Consider the following 18,979-nt stretch of genomic DNA (forward strand, 5'->3'; position numbering starts at 1 on the left):
TTGGTACACTTGGCAAAATTTGGCCTGTTGACGAATGAGTGCTTTATCTCATGCTCTAGGAAAAACAGATTTTCCAGATTATCATATAATACCTTTCCCGTGGGCAGAGCTTTTAACCCTGAAGTACTAGCTTGGCTACTGGCCAACTTGTTTAGTCTTTCAACATAATCATCTTGGGTCATAAGCTTGTCATGGATTACCAGAGGACTGGGGAGTCCTTTTTCCCTTAAAATGCCAAACTTTGTCATAAATCTATCAATATCAGCTTGGATGCTTTGGCATTTTTTCTCAAGATTGAGCATAAGGTTCCTTTTGGTAAGAATCTTCTTGATTTCTATGATGGTCCCTATTCTATCTTCTATGCCCAGTTCATCTAGTTGATACCTATTATTGCTGTTCAATAATGCTATCAATTGGTTGGCCTCTTCAGGCTTGTCTCCCAACTCTTCCATTGTCTTGTGAATTGCTTCTGTGGCCACTTTTACCAGTTCAGTTTGCTCAAAAATTACTTGAATAGATGGTCAAACATCATTGATAGAGTCAATGATGTTGGCCCAAAGAATTTCCTTTATATCTCCTAGTGGTAGTTGCAATTTCAAGTCCGTTTCAGGGACTTTAATTCTTTCTCCCATTCTTTGATTCTTTTGAGCTTCTTCCTTCTGTTGTATTTGTGCAAGTTTGCAATCAGTTTATAAACTTGACACTTTTTCTCTAATCTTTTTCAGCTCAGTAGCCTGGATGGTCATTTCCTCCGTGGATCTTACCAATTCAGTTGTCTTTTCTGTGGGTGTACCTGTGCTTATAGATGTACCTGTAACTAGCAGAGTTGTAGTTGGTGGAATTTTTGGTGCTAAGGAAGCAACCAATGTGGAGGGCACTACTGTAGAGACTGTAGGAATTACAATTTGTGGAGTGGTGGCCAACTCACTCTGTCTAGATTGTATCAAGTTATCTAGCTCTTTCTCTGTTTCTTTTAGTTGATCATTCAGCTTAAGGACTAAGTACATAAGCCCTTCCTCCTTCTGAGTTTCCAATACTTCAGCTGGTTGTGGATGATGCAAAGGAGGAATTTTGAGCTGCTTTTCAATGCAGCTATGTCATTGTTTTTCTTTTTGATTAGCTTTTCTGTAGCCTTTACATCCTTGGGATCATGCCCCAGCTCTATGATTAAGTCCTCTAAGGAATTTATCCTAGTATCCTTGGCATGTGAAGAGGCCTGCTCTAACTAGAATTGCACTAATATATTATTCAGTGGATTTTGGAGTTGATGTGCTGCAATGCCCTTGCTAGTCAAGGTGGAATAGACCATTTCCCCAGTCTATTTGTGTAATTCTATTTGGTTGATAGGATGTATATCCTTCGCCACCACTTCAAAGTCTATTTTCAAGTAATTTGCTATAGACCTGGGCTGCTGTGTGGTAGGATTCATGAAAGTCATCTGCATCTTACCTTATTTTACATCAAAGGATGACATAAGCCTTGTTTGATTAGTGGGAGCCATTTTAAGGTATTATGCATAGCTTTGGGCCTTCAATATTTCATTTCTGGCCTTTATTTCCTTGTATTTCTCTCTAATATCTTGGTTCTGTCCAATTGGAGCCCTGAATGAGGATACTTCCACGCTCTGTTGTCTCTCCAACATTTGAGCCTATAAAGTGGAAGGTTCTTGCGTACCTCCAGAGGGAGTGGTCTGCCAGCTTTCTGCTCTTTTTGTACCTGTAGTTCCAGCTATTTCCTCTGTGAACTCTTGTTCTGAGAAAGGATTTAGCCTTTGCCTCTTAACATAAGTCTGTGCAACAGGTTTGGTAGAAGGAGTGGCCTCCTCTCTATCTCTTTTGGGATTCTTCCCCTCATTTAGAGGATTCTGTACAATAGGAGGATTACTCATGATGTGTTTTGGCTGAGCTCTTCTGATATGTCTGGTTGCTCTAATTCTCCTTGCTCTTGAGGTTCTTCTTCTATTGTTTGCTCATTGTGTTCCTATGTTTCCCTTTGAGATTGGGATTCACTTGGCACTTGTACAAAGGAATCTTCATCAAGTCTTCTTTCTAGATCAAAAAACACATTATTGACAGCAACTTTTGTGCTATCTCGGTCTACTAAAGTGTTCTCCACCCATTCTAGTTGATTTGCATACTGTTCTATTTCAGGAATTTTGTGGTGGACATAGGGAGATAATTTGTTCTTTTGTCTTCTATTGCAGATGAAATCTAAAGGGTCATATCTCCATATAAAACTTTGTTTTAGTTTCAGCCTTTGAAGGATTTCTTCTGCTTCCTTTCTTGCTTCCCTACTGTTGCATATAAAGGGGCCAAGATGGTCTTTTATTCTGAGTTGAGCTTTCTTCTTGGCCTTCACAAAATGTACCTCATCTGAATTAATCATTTTCCTGTAGTACTCCAGAGCAAACAATCTCATGGGGAGGTATCTTGGCAGTTTGTAGGGTGCTAACTCACAACCATATATTCTAATTTCAGTGTGATTTTGGTACAAGTACCAATCTCCCACTCTATATTGTTTGGACAACTATAGGACCCTCCTGATATCTGCATTGATTCTGGGGGGAGGAATTCCTAACAACATAGTTGCCACTGGGTGCACAAAGACATCTATGAAATCTGTATAAGTATATGGAGAGTCATATTGGTGGATTAATAAAGTCTAGAAGATTACTGATCTAGGGTTGCCTCTGGTATCAAGCTTTTGGAGTGTGAATGGGAATTTATCAGCTTGATAGTACAGGAAAAGATGATATAAAACTGATGAATATTTGAATACTCTTTCATTGTCCATCCTCATGAATTGATCATGCATCTTATCTGCAATGAACTTAGCATAGTCAAACATGATCGCAGGGGGCTGTACAGGAGTGTAAATGGACATGAAGGCTATAATAATCTCATCAACAAATTCACTTGTAGTCAGGCCTAACACACTAGATATCATTGCTATGATGTCTCGCCTAAGATCAGAGAATATAGTCCACATGTAAGAGGGGGGTCCTTTTGGAATGTATTGTTCTTCCCTAATGAAGCTCTGGAATAACTGAGCAAGTTTGATGGAGGTGAGTGTAGGGAATCTGTTAAGCAGGTCTCCAACAGAAAGGAGGGTTAGGTTTTGGCCTGGTTGCAACTGCAGCATTTCATTTATGGATTCAGTAGTGATGGTAAATAATACAGTATGGTCAGGAGTCATCACTACTCTTTGGCTGGGACTATAGTTCATATGGAAATTGTGGACAATCTCAGGGAAGATATGAACTCTAGGGAATAAGTACTTGGGTAAACCTGATTCCCAAGGACCTATTTTTTCTACGTGGTTTAAGTATTGGTCTCTGTACTTGCAGTATAATTTCAATGGGGATTCTTGGACAGAGGTATCTTTAATTTGAAAGTCTTTATTTGCCAAAGGGAGATGGTCTAAGTCCCTGTGGGGAGTAGAAATTGGTAGGACATTCAATGCAACTGGAGTAGCCATCCTTGGTTCTTGTGGTTTCAAGGATGGGGGTGAAAGGTTTTTAGTAAAATTAGGGGCAAATTGGTTCAATTCAGAGTATTTTGGAGTTGCTGGGCAATTGCTTTACTGAATTACTTAGTAACTTGAAGCAATTGAGTAAAGGTTTGGGAATTAAACAGGGTTTCTCAGTGAATTTGGGTAAATACCTGGTTTCGGCTTTGAACGGATTGATGGGCAGCTATGCACGGTTTGCAGGGAGCGTACGTGACTGAAAGGTGGTCTGGAAGTTTAGCAGCTTCATCAGATTGGCAGTTGGATGTGGGTTGATGGTCGCACGTACTTTGGTGCTTGCATGGAGGTCTGAGTGGTCTTTTTCACGATAAAACTAAAAACAATGAGTTTTTTAGTTTTATTTGCAAAGTCAACTGTTTTGGCAGGTACAAGGGGAAAGGTATGATTGGATTTAAGTGGGGGATGAGACATTTTGTCGTCTAGCGGAAGGCGGTAAGTGGGTTTATTTCGCACAACTTTTGGGTTGGAGTGGTTTTGGGGGTAGGCCGCCTGATGCCACTCATCGGGTGCCACGTAGCAGTGGGGTGAAGAGTGAAACCACCGATATTGAGCGGGTAGGCCTTCGGAGGCCGCCCAATATGATCATCAACTGTCGTATCAAATGGGATCTGATTGTATGGTGATTAGGGCGAGGATTTGACATGAATCTTAATGGAGGGGCTCGGTGGGGGTTTAAGCGTGGCAAGATTAAGGGTGTCGGGGGTGATTTCGTTGGTGGAGATAGATTATTAATTAACCACAGATTGATTAATTAATCTCTTTTATTAGACGAAGGGTTTTGGTTATTAATTAGCCGCTGATCGACTAATTAACCCTTTTAATCATTCACGATACCAATAAAGTTTATGTTTCAAACTTTAGGGCGGGATATTAATATAAGGGTTTTATTTATGATTTATATAGGAAGGGTTATATTTATTTTTCGGGATTTTAATATATAAAGTTAAAGTTAATATGAATTGAAAGCGGAAAATAACTTAGCGCCAAGTCAAATGTGTATTTATAATTTATTTGCTTTTATAAACACATTATAACCTAGGCTTAGTGTTATTTTTGTGGGTTTTTTTGGAAAAGGGGTTTGCTTGGGGGGTGATCACTTTTCTAAGGTTTTATCCTTAGGGAAAAGGGGTTTATTAGGGAAAATGAGTGAATTATGGAGGGGGTGAATGCTTATGAGGGGACTTTTAGTACTTAGGACCTATAAGTTATTGGGCCAAGGGTCCAGTCCCTCCAGAAGTCAGAGAAATGCTCTGAGCCCCTTTAACTTAAGATTTTAGGTACTTTAAGACTTTCCTTGGAAATTAGTTAAGTGAAAAATGTAATGAATGAGGGAGGTTAATCAATTGACTTTGTGTACTTTGGTAAATGCTCAATTTTCATCCATACTTTAGAAATTTAATGATGAAGGTAAATGATATGATCTTATCTAATCAATCATCACAATTCTACAACCATTCAACTACTTACCCATCTACTCATCCCACCATTTTTTCTTCTCTTTATTAGGGTGCACTTAAGCTAGCAAACCCTTATTAAAACATTTTCTTTTATTTTACAAAATTAATCTATCTAAGTCTAACCTTATTACATCAAAGGGCTCAGATTAAACTATTGAGCTCCTTTTATTTACTCTACCTATCTACTTATCTGCCAAAATTAAATAGTTTGGTCAGATTTTATTCTCTATCTATAAACATGAAATTCAAAACATGGAATAACCAAGATTAAATTGTTTGATTACCATGGATTGCGGCATGAATAAAAAGTTGCACACAATCATTATTATGCAGAAAAGTAAATGGTAGTGGCATTTTGACTTGCACATTTTCATGGTCTTTTTGTTTCTTGGGGTTCAGTTTTTCATCTTTTTTCATCTTTTTTGACCTTTTTTATTCTTTTTGTCCTTTGATTTTTCTTTTAGCACATACCCTCTTTACATTTTTTAATTTTTTGATTTTTTTGTTTGAATATGGAAAACATTTGCAGGAAGCAAAGGTATGTACATATTATAGATTTGACCTCAACTATTCAAAAATTATGACTCCTATTGGTATATGAACATAACAATAAGCATGATTTTATGACAAATTTACGTATGGATCTTATTACCTTTTAATTGATGAATGACTGGTTAATGAATGCATTACCTAGTTGATATTATGGCAGCTATTGTGAGAAGGCATTAGTCCTTCTTAGTAAACCTTAGATAAGTTACAGATCTTTATGTTTAGATATGCATTCATGCCCTGTAGGTTGCATGTTCATCATGTGTTTGACGGAATGAATGACATGGTTAGACCATGATAGTCAAGTCTTTGAGTAATTTTGTATTTTAGGACTTGTCACTGTGTCATTTATCATTTTTGAAAGTTCCATTAATTTCTGGGTAGTGGTATGGAGACTAGCCTTGAGAAGGTGCCTCAAATCTCGCGGTGGCAGGCACATAATTGGGTGAAAAAGACTATAGTCACTCCCTTGTAGGCTCGTGCATGCGACAGGAGGGTTAAATTCAAATTCCAACAATATTGTGCCAATGTTTGGGAGTCCATGATACAAAAACAGAGGTTTAACTCATGGTCTGGGCTCCTGGAAGGGTGGTTTAGCCGTTGGGGGAACTATAGCACCTAAGGGAGGTTAGTAAGGTTTGGGTTTTGTTGATTCCACTTAGTTAAGGTGATATGGGAGGTTGAGTCATGTCATAGTAGCCCCTCATTACATGTTTACCTCAGGCCAAATGGTAAAAGTGGGTATATATGACAAGAGGCGCATTACAGAGTGGTATGAGAGTATGGTTCAACACTTGGATTGAATGGGATAGATGCATGTTTTTATGCATGCATTGTTGTGGTTAAGGTTGGTGTATGTAATATATTTCATTATTATTCTATTTTTATGTTATGATGTTGATGTGTTGGCTAAGATGAAGTAAGAGATGCAAACCATCAGAGCGAGGTTGCATCACTAGACCTTGGGGTAAGAGAATATTTTCATACAAGTTTGTATGTTGGGTATGCAGGTCTGTTGTTTAATGATTGTTATATGCATTATGGTTATGTATATGCCTACAATTTTTTTGCTTTTTTGGTTACATGCATGATAGATGTTAGTTAATCAGTGCAACCATATGCATGTGTGTCAGTTAGTCATGCATGGTACTTAACTCTTTGTTATATGCATTATGGTCATATGCATGATGAGTATGCTCATTGCAGCTAAGATATTGATATTATATGTATTGTGCTAATCTGGATTACCCTGTGCAGATGGTTATGGTTATGATATTCAAGTATGAGTCGATATTCTTATGATATTGTGGCATATTGATATGGATTTACTTTTGTAGATGTGATAGCCACCCCTAAGATACATTGAGGTATGAGTTTGATTATGTCACCTATTTGGTTTAGCCAACATGGTATGTTTATAAGTTGTTTGATTGTTTGATTAAGTGCATGATATGAACATGTATCTATAAGATTTTATGAGGAATGATATTGCTATAAGATGGTTGTACTAACACATATGTGCTGAGATAGATGATATGCACTTGAGTGTAAGTGGGTGCTAGTTGTAGTATTATGATTTGTGACTGTGACTTGATTATGACATGGTTGTTAGTCTTGGTAAAGGTTAATTTCAAATTTATCGTAATGATGTCTTGATCTTTGGAGCATGTGACTGACATGTGTGAGAAGTTGCAGGGAAACATGCTTGGTATTGGAATGGCATGGTAATAGTTTTTTTGTTTATATAACTAACATCTGGGTGATGTGACCAGACATAATAAGGCTCAATTTCAGTGAGAGGAAAGTTGAATCCAAGCATGAATGTGGGACTCACAAAAAAAATAACCAGTGCTTCTCAAGCTTTATCGTGTATTTCATCATTACCAGTTAAGCAATTCCTCAGCCCTAAACAAAGGAACATACACTAAAGACTATACTGCAATCCTGCCATATACTAGTCAAGGGATCACTGGGCCCTAAAAAAGCATGGATTCCTTCAGATATCTCCACCTAAACCATGAGGAATTTTCCCATCTCCACCCTCAGGCTTTACCGTGTATCTCGCCTTTACCGATCAAGGGATTCCTAGGCCTTTGGGAATTTTCATGATACCATCCCACTCAGTTTTGGAACCATCTGGCAATCCAACTCAACCAAATAAAAGAACCCCATCACACCATGGCTATCAAGAAATGGAAAGGCAAGGTTGAAACCAATGTCACACCTAGAAAAAACCATGTCAATGACAGCAAGAGAATCAAATACACACATGCATGTACCATGCATGCCATAACTAGTAAGGAAATCATACATGCAACTTGATACATGCAAGTAATCATGTTGTAGCTGCTTGATCCAACTCTTCCTTGGTTGATCTTTTCTTCCCTTTACCTCCTTGTCCTTGCTTTTCCTTCCTTCTTTAAATACTAGAGTGCTCCAAGGATTCTCTAAGTGTTCAATAGTATGAGAGGGTAGAGAGAATAGAGAGAGCTCCAAAACTGAACTGACAAAAGGTTGTGCACTGATCCTGAAAAGATGTTTTATTAATTAGGTCTCTATTTTCTTCAATTTCCATTATTTTCCTTCATTTTCCTCCTCTCATGAAATATGTGATCTTTGTTGGACACCTAATCCTCTAAGGGATGGTGTGGAAGCTGAATAGTCTAAGGAAGTCCAAGATACCTTAGAATATGAAACCAAAGGTCATATGAATGTACTATAAATATATATCATTTGTTAATAATAGATATACTCTCATGCTTATCTTTAATATTCTGTTGTTGCCATGTATGTGTTTAACATGGTATCAGAGCGGGCATACTCCTGCCCTGCTCATATTTGAGCCACTTGTTTTATGGCCTTTCTGTGCAGGTCATTTCTGCCATCAGTTATGCATTTCATGAATGTTTTCTCAGCTAAATTATAGTTGCAACCTCTACCATTGTTCCATTCTTTGCAGGTTATTGAATATGATTAATTCATTCACTGCATTTTAATGCCTAGTCTCATTCACTGCATTGTAAAACCTATGCTTCGCTCTCCATAATATTCCAGAATTTCGAGACAAAACTGTGAAGCCTTGTATATTCAACTGCTGAATTCCACCAAAACCATTTTTAGTGCTGTTGGAGAAGAATAAAAAGTTGCATGGGAAGAAGAAATGTCAAATCGTGGAAGCAAAAGAACACTGGATACCGCTATGATCTTAATGGAACGCTAATCCTGGCTAAGAATGAATCACTGCAGCCATGACCATGAGAAATTGTGACAACACTCCTCTTGGCGCTAGAAGGAGAAGAATTTCAACGTCGAGGAAAGAAATGATATTCGACATTGACGCAGAAGGAATGAAGGGAACAAGTTGGGCAAAGGAATTGGGAGAAATAAAAAAAAATGGTAAGGCTTCTGAGTAATTTCACTGTAATTCTATCATAGTTACACAGGTCAATTATATAAATATCGAAGGGACTGAAAATGTCATACAAACTATTGTAACCTAGCCAAGAGGGCCAAGACTCTGCAATTTCCATTTTATTGAATATCACAGTCGATTAATATTAATGATTAATATTGAACTTAAACGTCTTTATTAAAACATGAATTAAGCATGTGGGTAGCATTCGGCAAGTGGTAAGTGGTATCTCGCGCGCCCTAAAGGATGGAAATGGTATTCCTAAATTTCATGCAATTAAACTTAGTGGGTGACACGTAGCATGAGAAAACCACTTTTCTTGCATGTTATCGACCAGATATCGGTCATGCAAGATTTCATGTGAGATTGTGCGACAGCCATTTGATTGGACGGGTCCCATCAATGGTGGAGATTGTCTGGGTTAGTTGGTGAGTGGACGATGCGATGTCTGTTGGATTTGGAGAAGTGAGATCAACGGCGTGGATTGAAGCGCTTAATAAAAGGAGAAGTAAACAAGGGACCGATAGTGATTGGTCAGACAAGCAGGACCCTCAAGGGAAAATAACATGCTGTCTTCATATATAATATTGTCTCCTCATATATAACATGGGTATATATACAACGTTGTTTGTCTTCGGCATCTACTCCAGCATTTGGGAGCAGCACAACATTTGGAAGCACCCCATCTCCTTTTGGTCAGAGTTCAGCTTTTGGAGCTCAATCAATAACTCCAACATTTGGCAGCCCGGGATTTGGACAAACTACCTTTGGTGGATAGGGTAGAGGTATTAGAGTGGCACCATATACAAGTACAAATGAGGCAAAGTCAAGTCGCACATGGAAGATCAACGACATAGAAAGAATTAAACAGCAAATAACAGGAATTGTCGGATCAACCCGATCAACGGACATAATAGGATCGGTGGAGATCTTATCGTGCAAAATAAAGTCAAGAAGTGAAGGGATCAGATTAAGCCACATGACAGTAGAATAATGGAGTGGTGTACGAAAGTAGTAAGTAGTATCTTGCACGGTCTCAAAATGGTAAATGGTATTTTAAAAATTCATGCGATTAACCTGAGGGGTTGACACGTAGCACACACAAAACAACTTTTCTCTCGTGCTTTTAGAGTATTAACTATCGTGCTTGTTATCGCACGATATGGTGTGATCATCGTTGGATTGTGGTAGGAGAAATAAATGGTGGAGATTGGCCAGGCTATTTGGTGCGAGTTATTGCGCGATAACCGTCGGATTGAGGAATGAGATCGAAGGTGAAGATTTAATGTGCTAAGGAGAGCATCGATATATGTGCAAAGGTTTATGGAATGGAAGAAAGGTAAGGTTTAAGTGTAGTTTATGAAATATTTCTATTATATGGGAATTATAATAGAAATAAGTAGGATTAATGTATTATGGTTTAAGTTGAGTTTTAACCAAAGTTTAAAATCCATGGTGTGGTTAATATGTGCGGGTAATAAGAATTAACCAAAGATTATGAAGGATATATAAGGTTTCTCTCAAAGGTTTATAAAGGTCCAGACTTTGGATAGTTAAATCAAACGTTTCAACATAAAGTTTATTAAAGGAGCATTGAACCTTGACTTGTGAAGACCATGTATACTCCCGCAAAAGCTTTGTGGCTTGATGAATTCTTATGCCATGAGTACATGTTGTTGGACACAACTACTCTTTCAGCTGGAGATAGCTTTGATGAGCTAATGAGATTGGGTGCCAAAGCTCGGTCTATTGTAGATGATTTTACTCAGATTATCAGTGCTGGCTTTGGTGTATGTCAGATCTGTGCATACTTAGTTATAAAGATGATTGCATCTATGAATCTTTAATGAAAAGATGTTTTGTAAGTAGGCTCTAGAACTATCAGACAAATCTCATTTGCAAAGAAAGTAGAAGATTGGCTCTTCTTTTGCACAGTTTGAGTAATTTGGGAAGTAAGTGCATTGAACCATCATTTGCTGTGTTGAAATTAGTACTGGGTTGTCTACCACAGTGACTTGGTGATATTGGTACCCTACTACTCATCTAATAGTTGCAACTATTTATCATTTTATAGGTCAATTTGTGGTTGAAGATAACATCATTTCTCTGACTATATTGGTTTTAAATCGATCAAATGGATGATGTATTAAAAATACTGAATAATTTAATACATTGTGTTGTTGATGAGATGGTTAAAATCAACAAAACCTCTCTTTCCAATATTAAAATTTGTCTCCAAAATGTATAGGAGAATATTTGGTTTTTGCAGCTTGAGACAAAACTACAACAAGAAGAGCTACAACATCATAAGCACCATTCTATTCAGAAAATTGAGATAAAATCCCATCAACAGCAAGTCAATATTGTTGAAGTTCATTCAGATTTAGTACCCAATGAAGCAACAGTTGTACATGCAGATGCAGAAAGTCAGTATGCACTTCCCAAGTCGGTCATTAGACCTTGGGAAGAGCTTTCCCATAACAAGCACAAAACTGGTCTTGGATATGACAAAGATGCTTCCTTTCATATTCCAGATTACTCAAAGCCCATCCAGTTTCAGAGTGTTGTATTCCTTCATGACAGTTCACCTTCAGGTGTTCCAGATTTTGCCCCTCTTCCACAGCAACAACAACAACTTGTTAAATGCCAACACTGTTACTGAGTTGGCGATATGAAAGATCACTGTTTTGATCTTCATCCATGTAAGCACTGTCATAAAACTAGTCATTCTTCAAATAGTTGCTTCAGAAACAAACCTCCTGCAAGAACAAAGATTCATCTTGGATGGATCACTTCTTGGCAATGGGCATCAACAACCAAGAAGATATTCTAGTCCTATGTCAAAACTTGTCTTAGAGTATTGAATAGTCTTGCAGTTGAATTTTCTCCATCATCTCACCTTGTCTCTGACAGGGGGGGAAATGATGGTCATCTACAAGCTTCAAAGCCACATCAAGCGAGCCTGACCACAACCTGCCATACCAGATTCAGAGTTGTAGCCAGAAACAAATATGCCCCTGAGCATTGAGACACTTCTGCTAGCAGAAGACTTCAACTTCTTGCCAGTTTTGGAAGAGTTATAGGAATTGCACTAAGCATTCCAGAGTTGTTGGTAATCCTTAAACCATCAAAGGTTGAGACCTCCCTTTTCAGGTTAAGGTTCTCCCTTTTATGCGGGGTGAGACCTCCCTTTCATGGTTGAAGGTTTCCCTCTTCAAAACATCAGGAGCACTTCCTCTAGGAGAAGACCTCAGATTCATGCCAGACTTGGAAGAGTTCTGGGAACTGCACTAAGCATTCCAGTGTTGGTGGTCATCCTTAAACCATTTCCCTTTATACCAACATTTCAAAGAGCACATTCAGCCTAGTGCTACCATGCATTTTTTTACGTTTTGTATTACAGCTCTCTTCTTGGACTCATACATAACCCTTTAGATTAAGGGGGGATGGGGGGGAATGTTGGACACCTAATCCTCTAAGGGTTTGTGTGGAAGCTAAATAGTCTAAGGAAGTCCAAGAGACCTTGGAATATGAAACCAAAGGTCATATGAATGTACTATAAATGTTTATCATTTGTTAATAATAGATATACTCTCATGCTTATCTTTAATATTGTATTGCTACCATGTATGTGTTTAACAATATTTCACCTTCCCTTTCTCCTAATTTCCATTATTTTCATAAATAAAATTCCAATTAATGCCTCTTTTCCTTTTCAAATCCTTTTCCATTACTTTTTCCAATTCCGCCTTAGCCATAATAAACCAAATGAACACCCACTATGATGTTTTTCCCAACATTAATCTTGGAATACACATCCCATGACCTTGGTATTAGTTTTCCTTTATTAACTTTATTGCATGAAATTTTAGTATGGGGTTGTTACAAACCCCTCCCCCTTAGGAGAACACCATCCTCAGTGTTCAATGACACCTACAACTAGCAAAACCGATGAAAAACAAAACATACTACCCATGGATCTTTGTAACTTAGTTTGATACATTATTTACAATGATCAACCTACTAAAAAGAAAACCAACATGACTAACATGACAACATAAAAACCATATCACTTATTGGATAGTTATAACACATCTTGTTGTGGTTACATCCATATACATATATAGATATATCAAAATTTCTTTGCCCCAACTCATAGAAAAGGATGGATACATATCCCGCATCTGCTCAACCATCTCCCATGTAGGTTCTTATGGCCCAAAGTGCTTCCACTACACTTTAACCTATTTGATTTCTCAGTTCCAGAGCATGAGCATATTTCTCTACAAAATGAATTGAGGTTCTAGTTGGAATTCTCCTTCTGGTTCCACCTGCAATAGAGACTAATAAATAAAATGATCAACATCCTTTACATATATTTTAAGCAATGAAACATGGAAAACATCATGTACTTTCACCTCAGAGGAAATACAATTCATAGATCACTCATTCAATCCTCTTAAGGATATTGAAAGTCCCACAATACTAAGGTTCCAACTTCGCACATGACCCAATCCTCAAGGAGCTTTTCTTGGGCTTGATGCACAAGTACACATGCTCCCTAACCTGAAACTCCTTAAGTGTCGTGTGTTGATATGCATAAATCTTATGTATGTCCTGTGCTACCTGTAGATTCTTCTTGATTACCTGTATTTCCTATTACATCTATACCAACATATCTGGTCCTATTAACACCATGTTCACTACATCATTTTGACTGATAGGAGTATTACAACTCCGCCCATAAAGCGCCTCAAACATACTCATCCTCAGTGACTCATGATACCAATTGTTGTAAGAAAAATCAACAAGTGGAAGGTGCTTTTCCCACTTTCACTACTAATGCATAATACACATTCTCAACATGTCCTCCAAAATCCTGTTGACCCTCTCTTTTTGTTTATCTGTCTATGGATGATAAGTTGTGTTGAAGGCCAACTCTATACCTAAAACTGCAAATAGCACCTTCCAAAACTTGGAAGTGAACTTAGCATTCCTATTTCACAAAATATTCTTTAGTACACAATGAAATCTCACTTTATCTCTTATGAAGACCTATGCTACATAACTAGATCAATATGTAAACTTCACTGGAATGAAGTGTGTTACCTTTGTCAAGATGTCAACCACAACCATAATAGAATCATGATGTATGGATGTCCTCGGAAACCCTGTAATGAAACCCATGGAAATGACCTGCCGTTTCCATTATGGAATCGGAATCGGCTGTAGTAGATGACCTATATGCTTGCACTCTTCTTTTACCTGTTCACGATATAAAAATCTAGCCACAAACGTTATCACTTCATTATTTAAATTCAACCAATAATAGAACATATTCACTACTGTTAATGTCTTATGATATCCTGGGTGACATGAATACACCTTAGCATGAAATTCTCTCGGGATAAGCTTCTTGAGCTCACTGTTGTCTGTTACATAGATCCTATCCTTAAATCTAACCAAACCATGTGCTGTGAGACTATATTCCACATCCTAATCACCTGTACTTTGTTGCTATAACCTATGCCTATGCTCCCTGCACCTATCATCCTACTAACCTACTTGTAAGATATGATCACGTAAATCCATCCAATATGAACTCATAGATACTATGTGATTTACTTATATCCTCATGCTAAGATAATACACAACTTTGTTCTCCTACCCCTTAATGTACTTGATCTCAACGTCAAACTCATTGATTGTGGCCAACAATCTATCTTTCTTGGCATTCTAATTCAATTAGTTAAACAAGTATCTCAATCCAATGTGGTCGCTCATAGCACAAACCTCCTGCCAAGAAGGTAGTGTCTCCATATCTTCAATGCATGTACAATCGTTTCCAACTCAATATCATGTGTAAAATAATTCTACTCATGATAATTCAATTTCCTTGATTCATAGCATACCACATGTCCCTCTTGTATCAAGACTCCACCAATTCCTCTCTTGAAAACATCTGTACACACTAAAAACTCTTTATCTGGGTCTACAATATTTAGAATTGGAGTATTTATCAACAACTATTTCAATTTCTCAAAACGTGCTACACATTCCTCTATCCATTAAAATTTCTTTCATTTTCTCTACAATTATGTAATAGGATAGGAAATTTGTGAGAAGTTCCTGATGAAACTCCTATAGTAACCTGCCAACCCCATGAATGATCTGACCTCATCCACATTCCTAGGAGTTTCCCATTACATAATAGCTTTGATCTTTTTTGGATCCATTGTAGTACCTTCCTTGAAACAACATGCCCAAGTAATGTACCTCTATTTGAAAGAAATTGCATTTTCTAAGCTTGGCATACAACTGATTCTCTCTTAGAAATATCAACATTAGTGCCAAATGTTCAGCATGTTCTTCCTCATTCTTAGAATATATCAAGATATCATCAATGAATACAATAACAATCTTGTCTAGATAACGACACAAAACATTATTCATCAATCACATAAAATTATTTGGAGCATTAGTTAAATTGAAAGGAACTATTACAAACTCATAATTCCCATATCTGGTCCATAAAATAGTCTTGTAGATTTCGTCTTCTTAATGCATACCTGATGGTATCCTGATCTCAAACCAATTTTTCGAGAATACCATTGCTCCCTTTAGCTGGTTAAATAAGTCATAAATCCTTGGCAATAGATATTTGTTCTTGATGGTTACCTTGTTCAACTACCTATAATCAATGCACATCCTAAGAGTACCATCCTTCCTCATCACAGACAATACCGATGCACCCCATGGTGATACACTTGGCCTAATGTATCCTTTGTCAAGAATTTCCTTCAACTACAAATTTAATTCCACTAACTATGGAGTTCTCATATTGTAAGGTGCCTTCGATGCTGGTGTTTCCCCTGGTACCAACTCAATAGAGTAGTCCACTTCCCTGTGAGGCAGTAACTATGAAATATCTATTGGGAACACATCCTAAAACTATTGTAATATCAAATACCTCTTCAAAACATCCGTATCCTCAACATCCTTACCTTTATCTCTATAAATATGCAAATTAGAAAAATACACATCCTTTCCTGTGACTATGCTTCGCCTGCATAGCTATAGCCATTCTAACTTATGTTGCCTTCTTCTTACCCTGCAAGATCCTCTATTCTCCATTGTCATCAGGGAACTCAATAACCTTGTCATAATAACCCATCTTGGTCCTATGAATACACAACCAATACATAACCAACAAAATATTATATGATCCCAATGGAAGCACATTCAAATGCGTTGATGTAGGCATACCATTCAAATCAAATGCATAAGATGTTACCCAATGAAGAACTCTTATCTTTGTGCCTGTAGCCAATTTCACTAACTAAGATTCTACATGTACTTCTTTATTCAAACCACGCGTATCCACCAGGTCAGGAATGACATAACTATAATTATATCTAGGATCAATCAAAATAGAAACAACTTGATCACAAATATTATCGTCCATCTTGATAATAGATGCTTGGTGATCATCCTTTCTGTTACCTAATGTTGCATAGATTCAAGGAGTGCTCTTTCCAACATCCCCAACTGTCTATGCTTCCTCGGCACTATATATCTAAGGCCTACCTACCTCATATGATGGAAAATCCTTCTTGATATGTTCCCTTCCACATATCCAATGCTACAATTGTCCCTTACTATCACCTTTATTATGTTTCCCTCTAGGCTGTGACCCATGTCCCTATTCAACTACATTAAACTTATTGTAAGGAACCACATTCTCTTTCTCACCTTCATCCTAAGGTATTTTTCACTTTGGTTTCCCTTACCTTTATCTTTCCCTTTCCAACCATGTTGAGATTTTGCCTTATGCTTTTATTGCTCATAATAATGCTTAGAAAACTCAATCCTATCTTTGAACGCTACTGGAAACTCACTGATGAATATTTGAATCTTAGATTTCTCCTCCTTAAGATACATTGCATACCTCAATAACTCCAAGAATATGCTAGTATACTCCTCATCAGTCATAGACCCCATCTTCAACTCATAAAACTCCTTCGCCCTATCATCATAGTATCTTTATGATAGATACTTCTTCTTGAAAAGTCTTTCAAACTCCCTCCAAGTCAAATCCTCTTTCAGAATTCCTCTCACATTCTTCATGTCTTCCCACCAAATGTTGGCTTTACCTTTAAGACTGAACGTAACTATTCTGGCCTTCACGTTATCTAAGTAATCATGCAATATGAAGAACTTATTCATTCAAAGAAACCGAGCTTCTGCATCCTGGGACTTCTTCATTTATCCATCAAATGTATGTGGATTTCCTTTCTTCAACTCATCAGGAAAATATCCCCTGTCACTCCTCATGTACGTATGATAGTGATGATGACCATGGCAACTATTTGAACTAGAACTAGAATAATTCCCAATTCCACTATCTCCCCTATTTGGTGTATCCAAGAATTGTACATCCCCAACAATATCATCCCTTTCTGACATGTGCCCATCATGAGATATGCTACCATTGGCTCCATTACTCATGTCCTCCTGTCCATGAATGGTCCTAAGTGGTCTTTGTCTCTACAATTCTAACAAACTCTAAAGGATAACTACATTAAACTCTAATTGTTTCTCCTGTGCCCTTGCAAGTCTCTCTTATGACTGAATTATCCTGTCATTATCCGCTTTGCAACTCCTTATTTTCACCTTCAAATTTCTCAAAGTGTCTTCTATGTGAGGGGAGTACTCATCACCATGATACTAATATGATCTATAGGGAGAGTCTCGTGAATTGTAGTCTAATTTCTTGCTAGTCATCTTTGATCTTCTTCCTGCAAGTATACCATGTCAGCGAAACCAAAATATAAACATAATCAACATACCTCGGTATAGTTGAAGGGAGGATATCACATATGCAAAATCAACTAGATTAGGTAAATACATTTATAAACAAAATCATAGCAGCACATAGACATCATCTCAATCATCATCTAGTAACCATGCATGACCATACCAACTACATAGCATGATCCCTTGCACAGCAACTAGAACCATGAAAATGCATGCATATATCCACATAGATAAACAACATACAAAACAAATGCATATTCAATAGACATGCATGCATGACAACCATATCTCAACAAAAACACCTTCAAATTCTATATGATGACACAACTACAACAATGAGCATCACCATGCATACACATCAAGCACATATACAAACTACATGCATGCATGAAAACCATATCTCAACAACAATACCTTCAATTTATATATGACAACATAGCTGCAACAATGACCATCACCATGCATATACATCAAGCACATATACAACCTACATGCATGCATGACAAGCATATTCCACCCATCCATTCCAAGGGGTGAACCATTCTCTGATACCACTCTATGGTATCAAACATCACCCAAAGAAAACAGAGCCTAGACATGAGCCGAAGTGAACAAAACCCGCTCTAATACCACTTTGTAATCACCCTCCTCCCACATTTACCCAAACTAACTAGCCCAATGGGGTAAAAATGTGATTAAAAGTTACTATGGTATGATTCAACTCCCTAAGTACAGTTAAGGAAGTGGAATTGACAAATCAGAACAAAGTTGACCTTCCTTGGGATCTACAGGAACCCTTAGGGCTAACTAACCACTCTAGGTGCCCAACCCCTGAGTTAACTTGATTTTTACTGTAACAACCTTGGTGAAAATTTCATGCAATAAAAGTTAATAAAGGAAAAATAATAACCACAGTTCATGGGACACATTTTCCAAGTTGAATGTTGGGCAAGAAATCCTAGTGTGGGTGTTCATTTGGTTATTAGTGGCTAAGGAAATGGGCAAAGGCAATGGCTAAGGCTTTGGAAAGGCAAAATGACATTTTGGGACATTTATTTATGAAAATAATGGAAATTAGGAGAAAAGTGAGGTGAAAGGTCACAGGTTGCATGTGAGGAGGAAATTGAAGGAAAATAATGGAAAATGAAGAAAATAGAGGCGTCATTCATAAAAAGGCTTATGAGGATCAGTTGGTAACATTTTGTTAGTTCAGTTT

This window comes from Pinus tabuliformis, chromosome 5_2 (assembly GCF_031772625.1).
Source record: "Pinus tabuliformis cultivar Carrire ecotype Pingquan chromosome 5_2, CPIR1, whole genome shotgun sequence".
NCBI lineage: Eukaryota > Viridiplantae > Streptophyta > Pinopsida > Pinales > Pinaceae > Pinus > Pinus tabuliformis.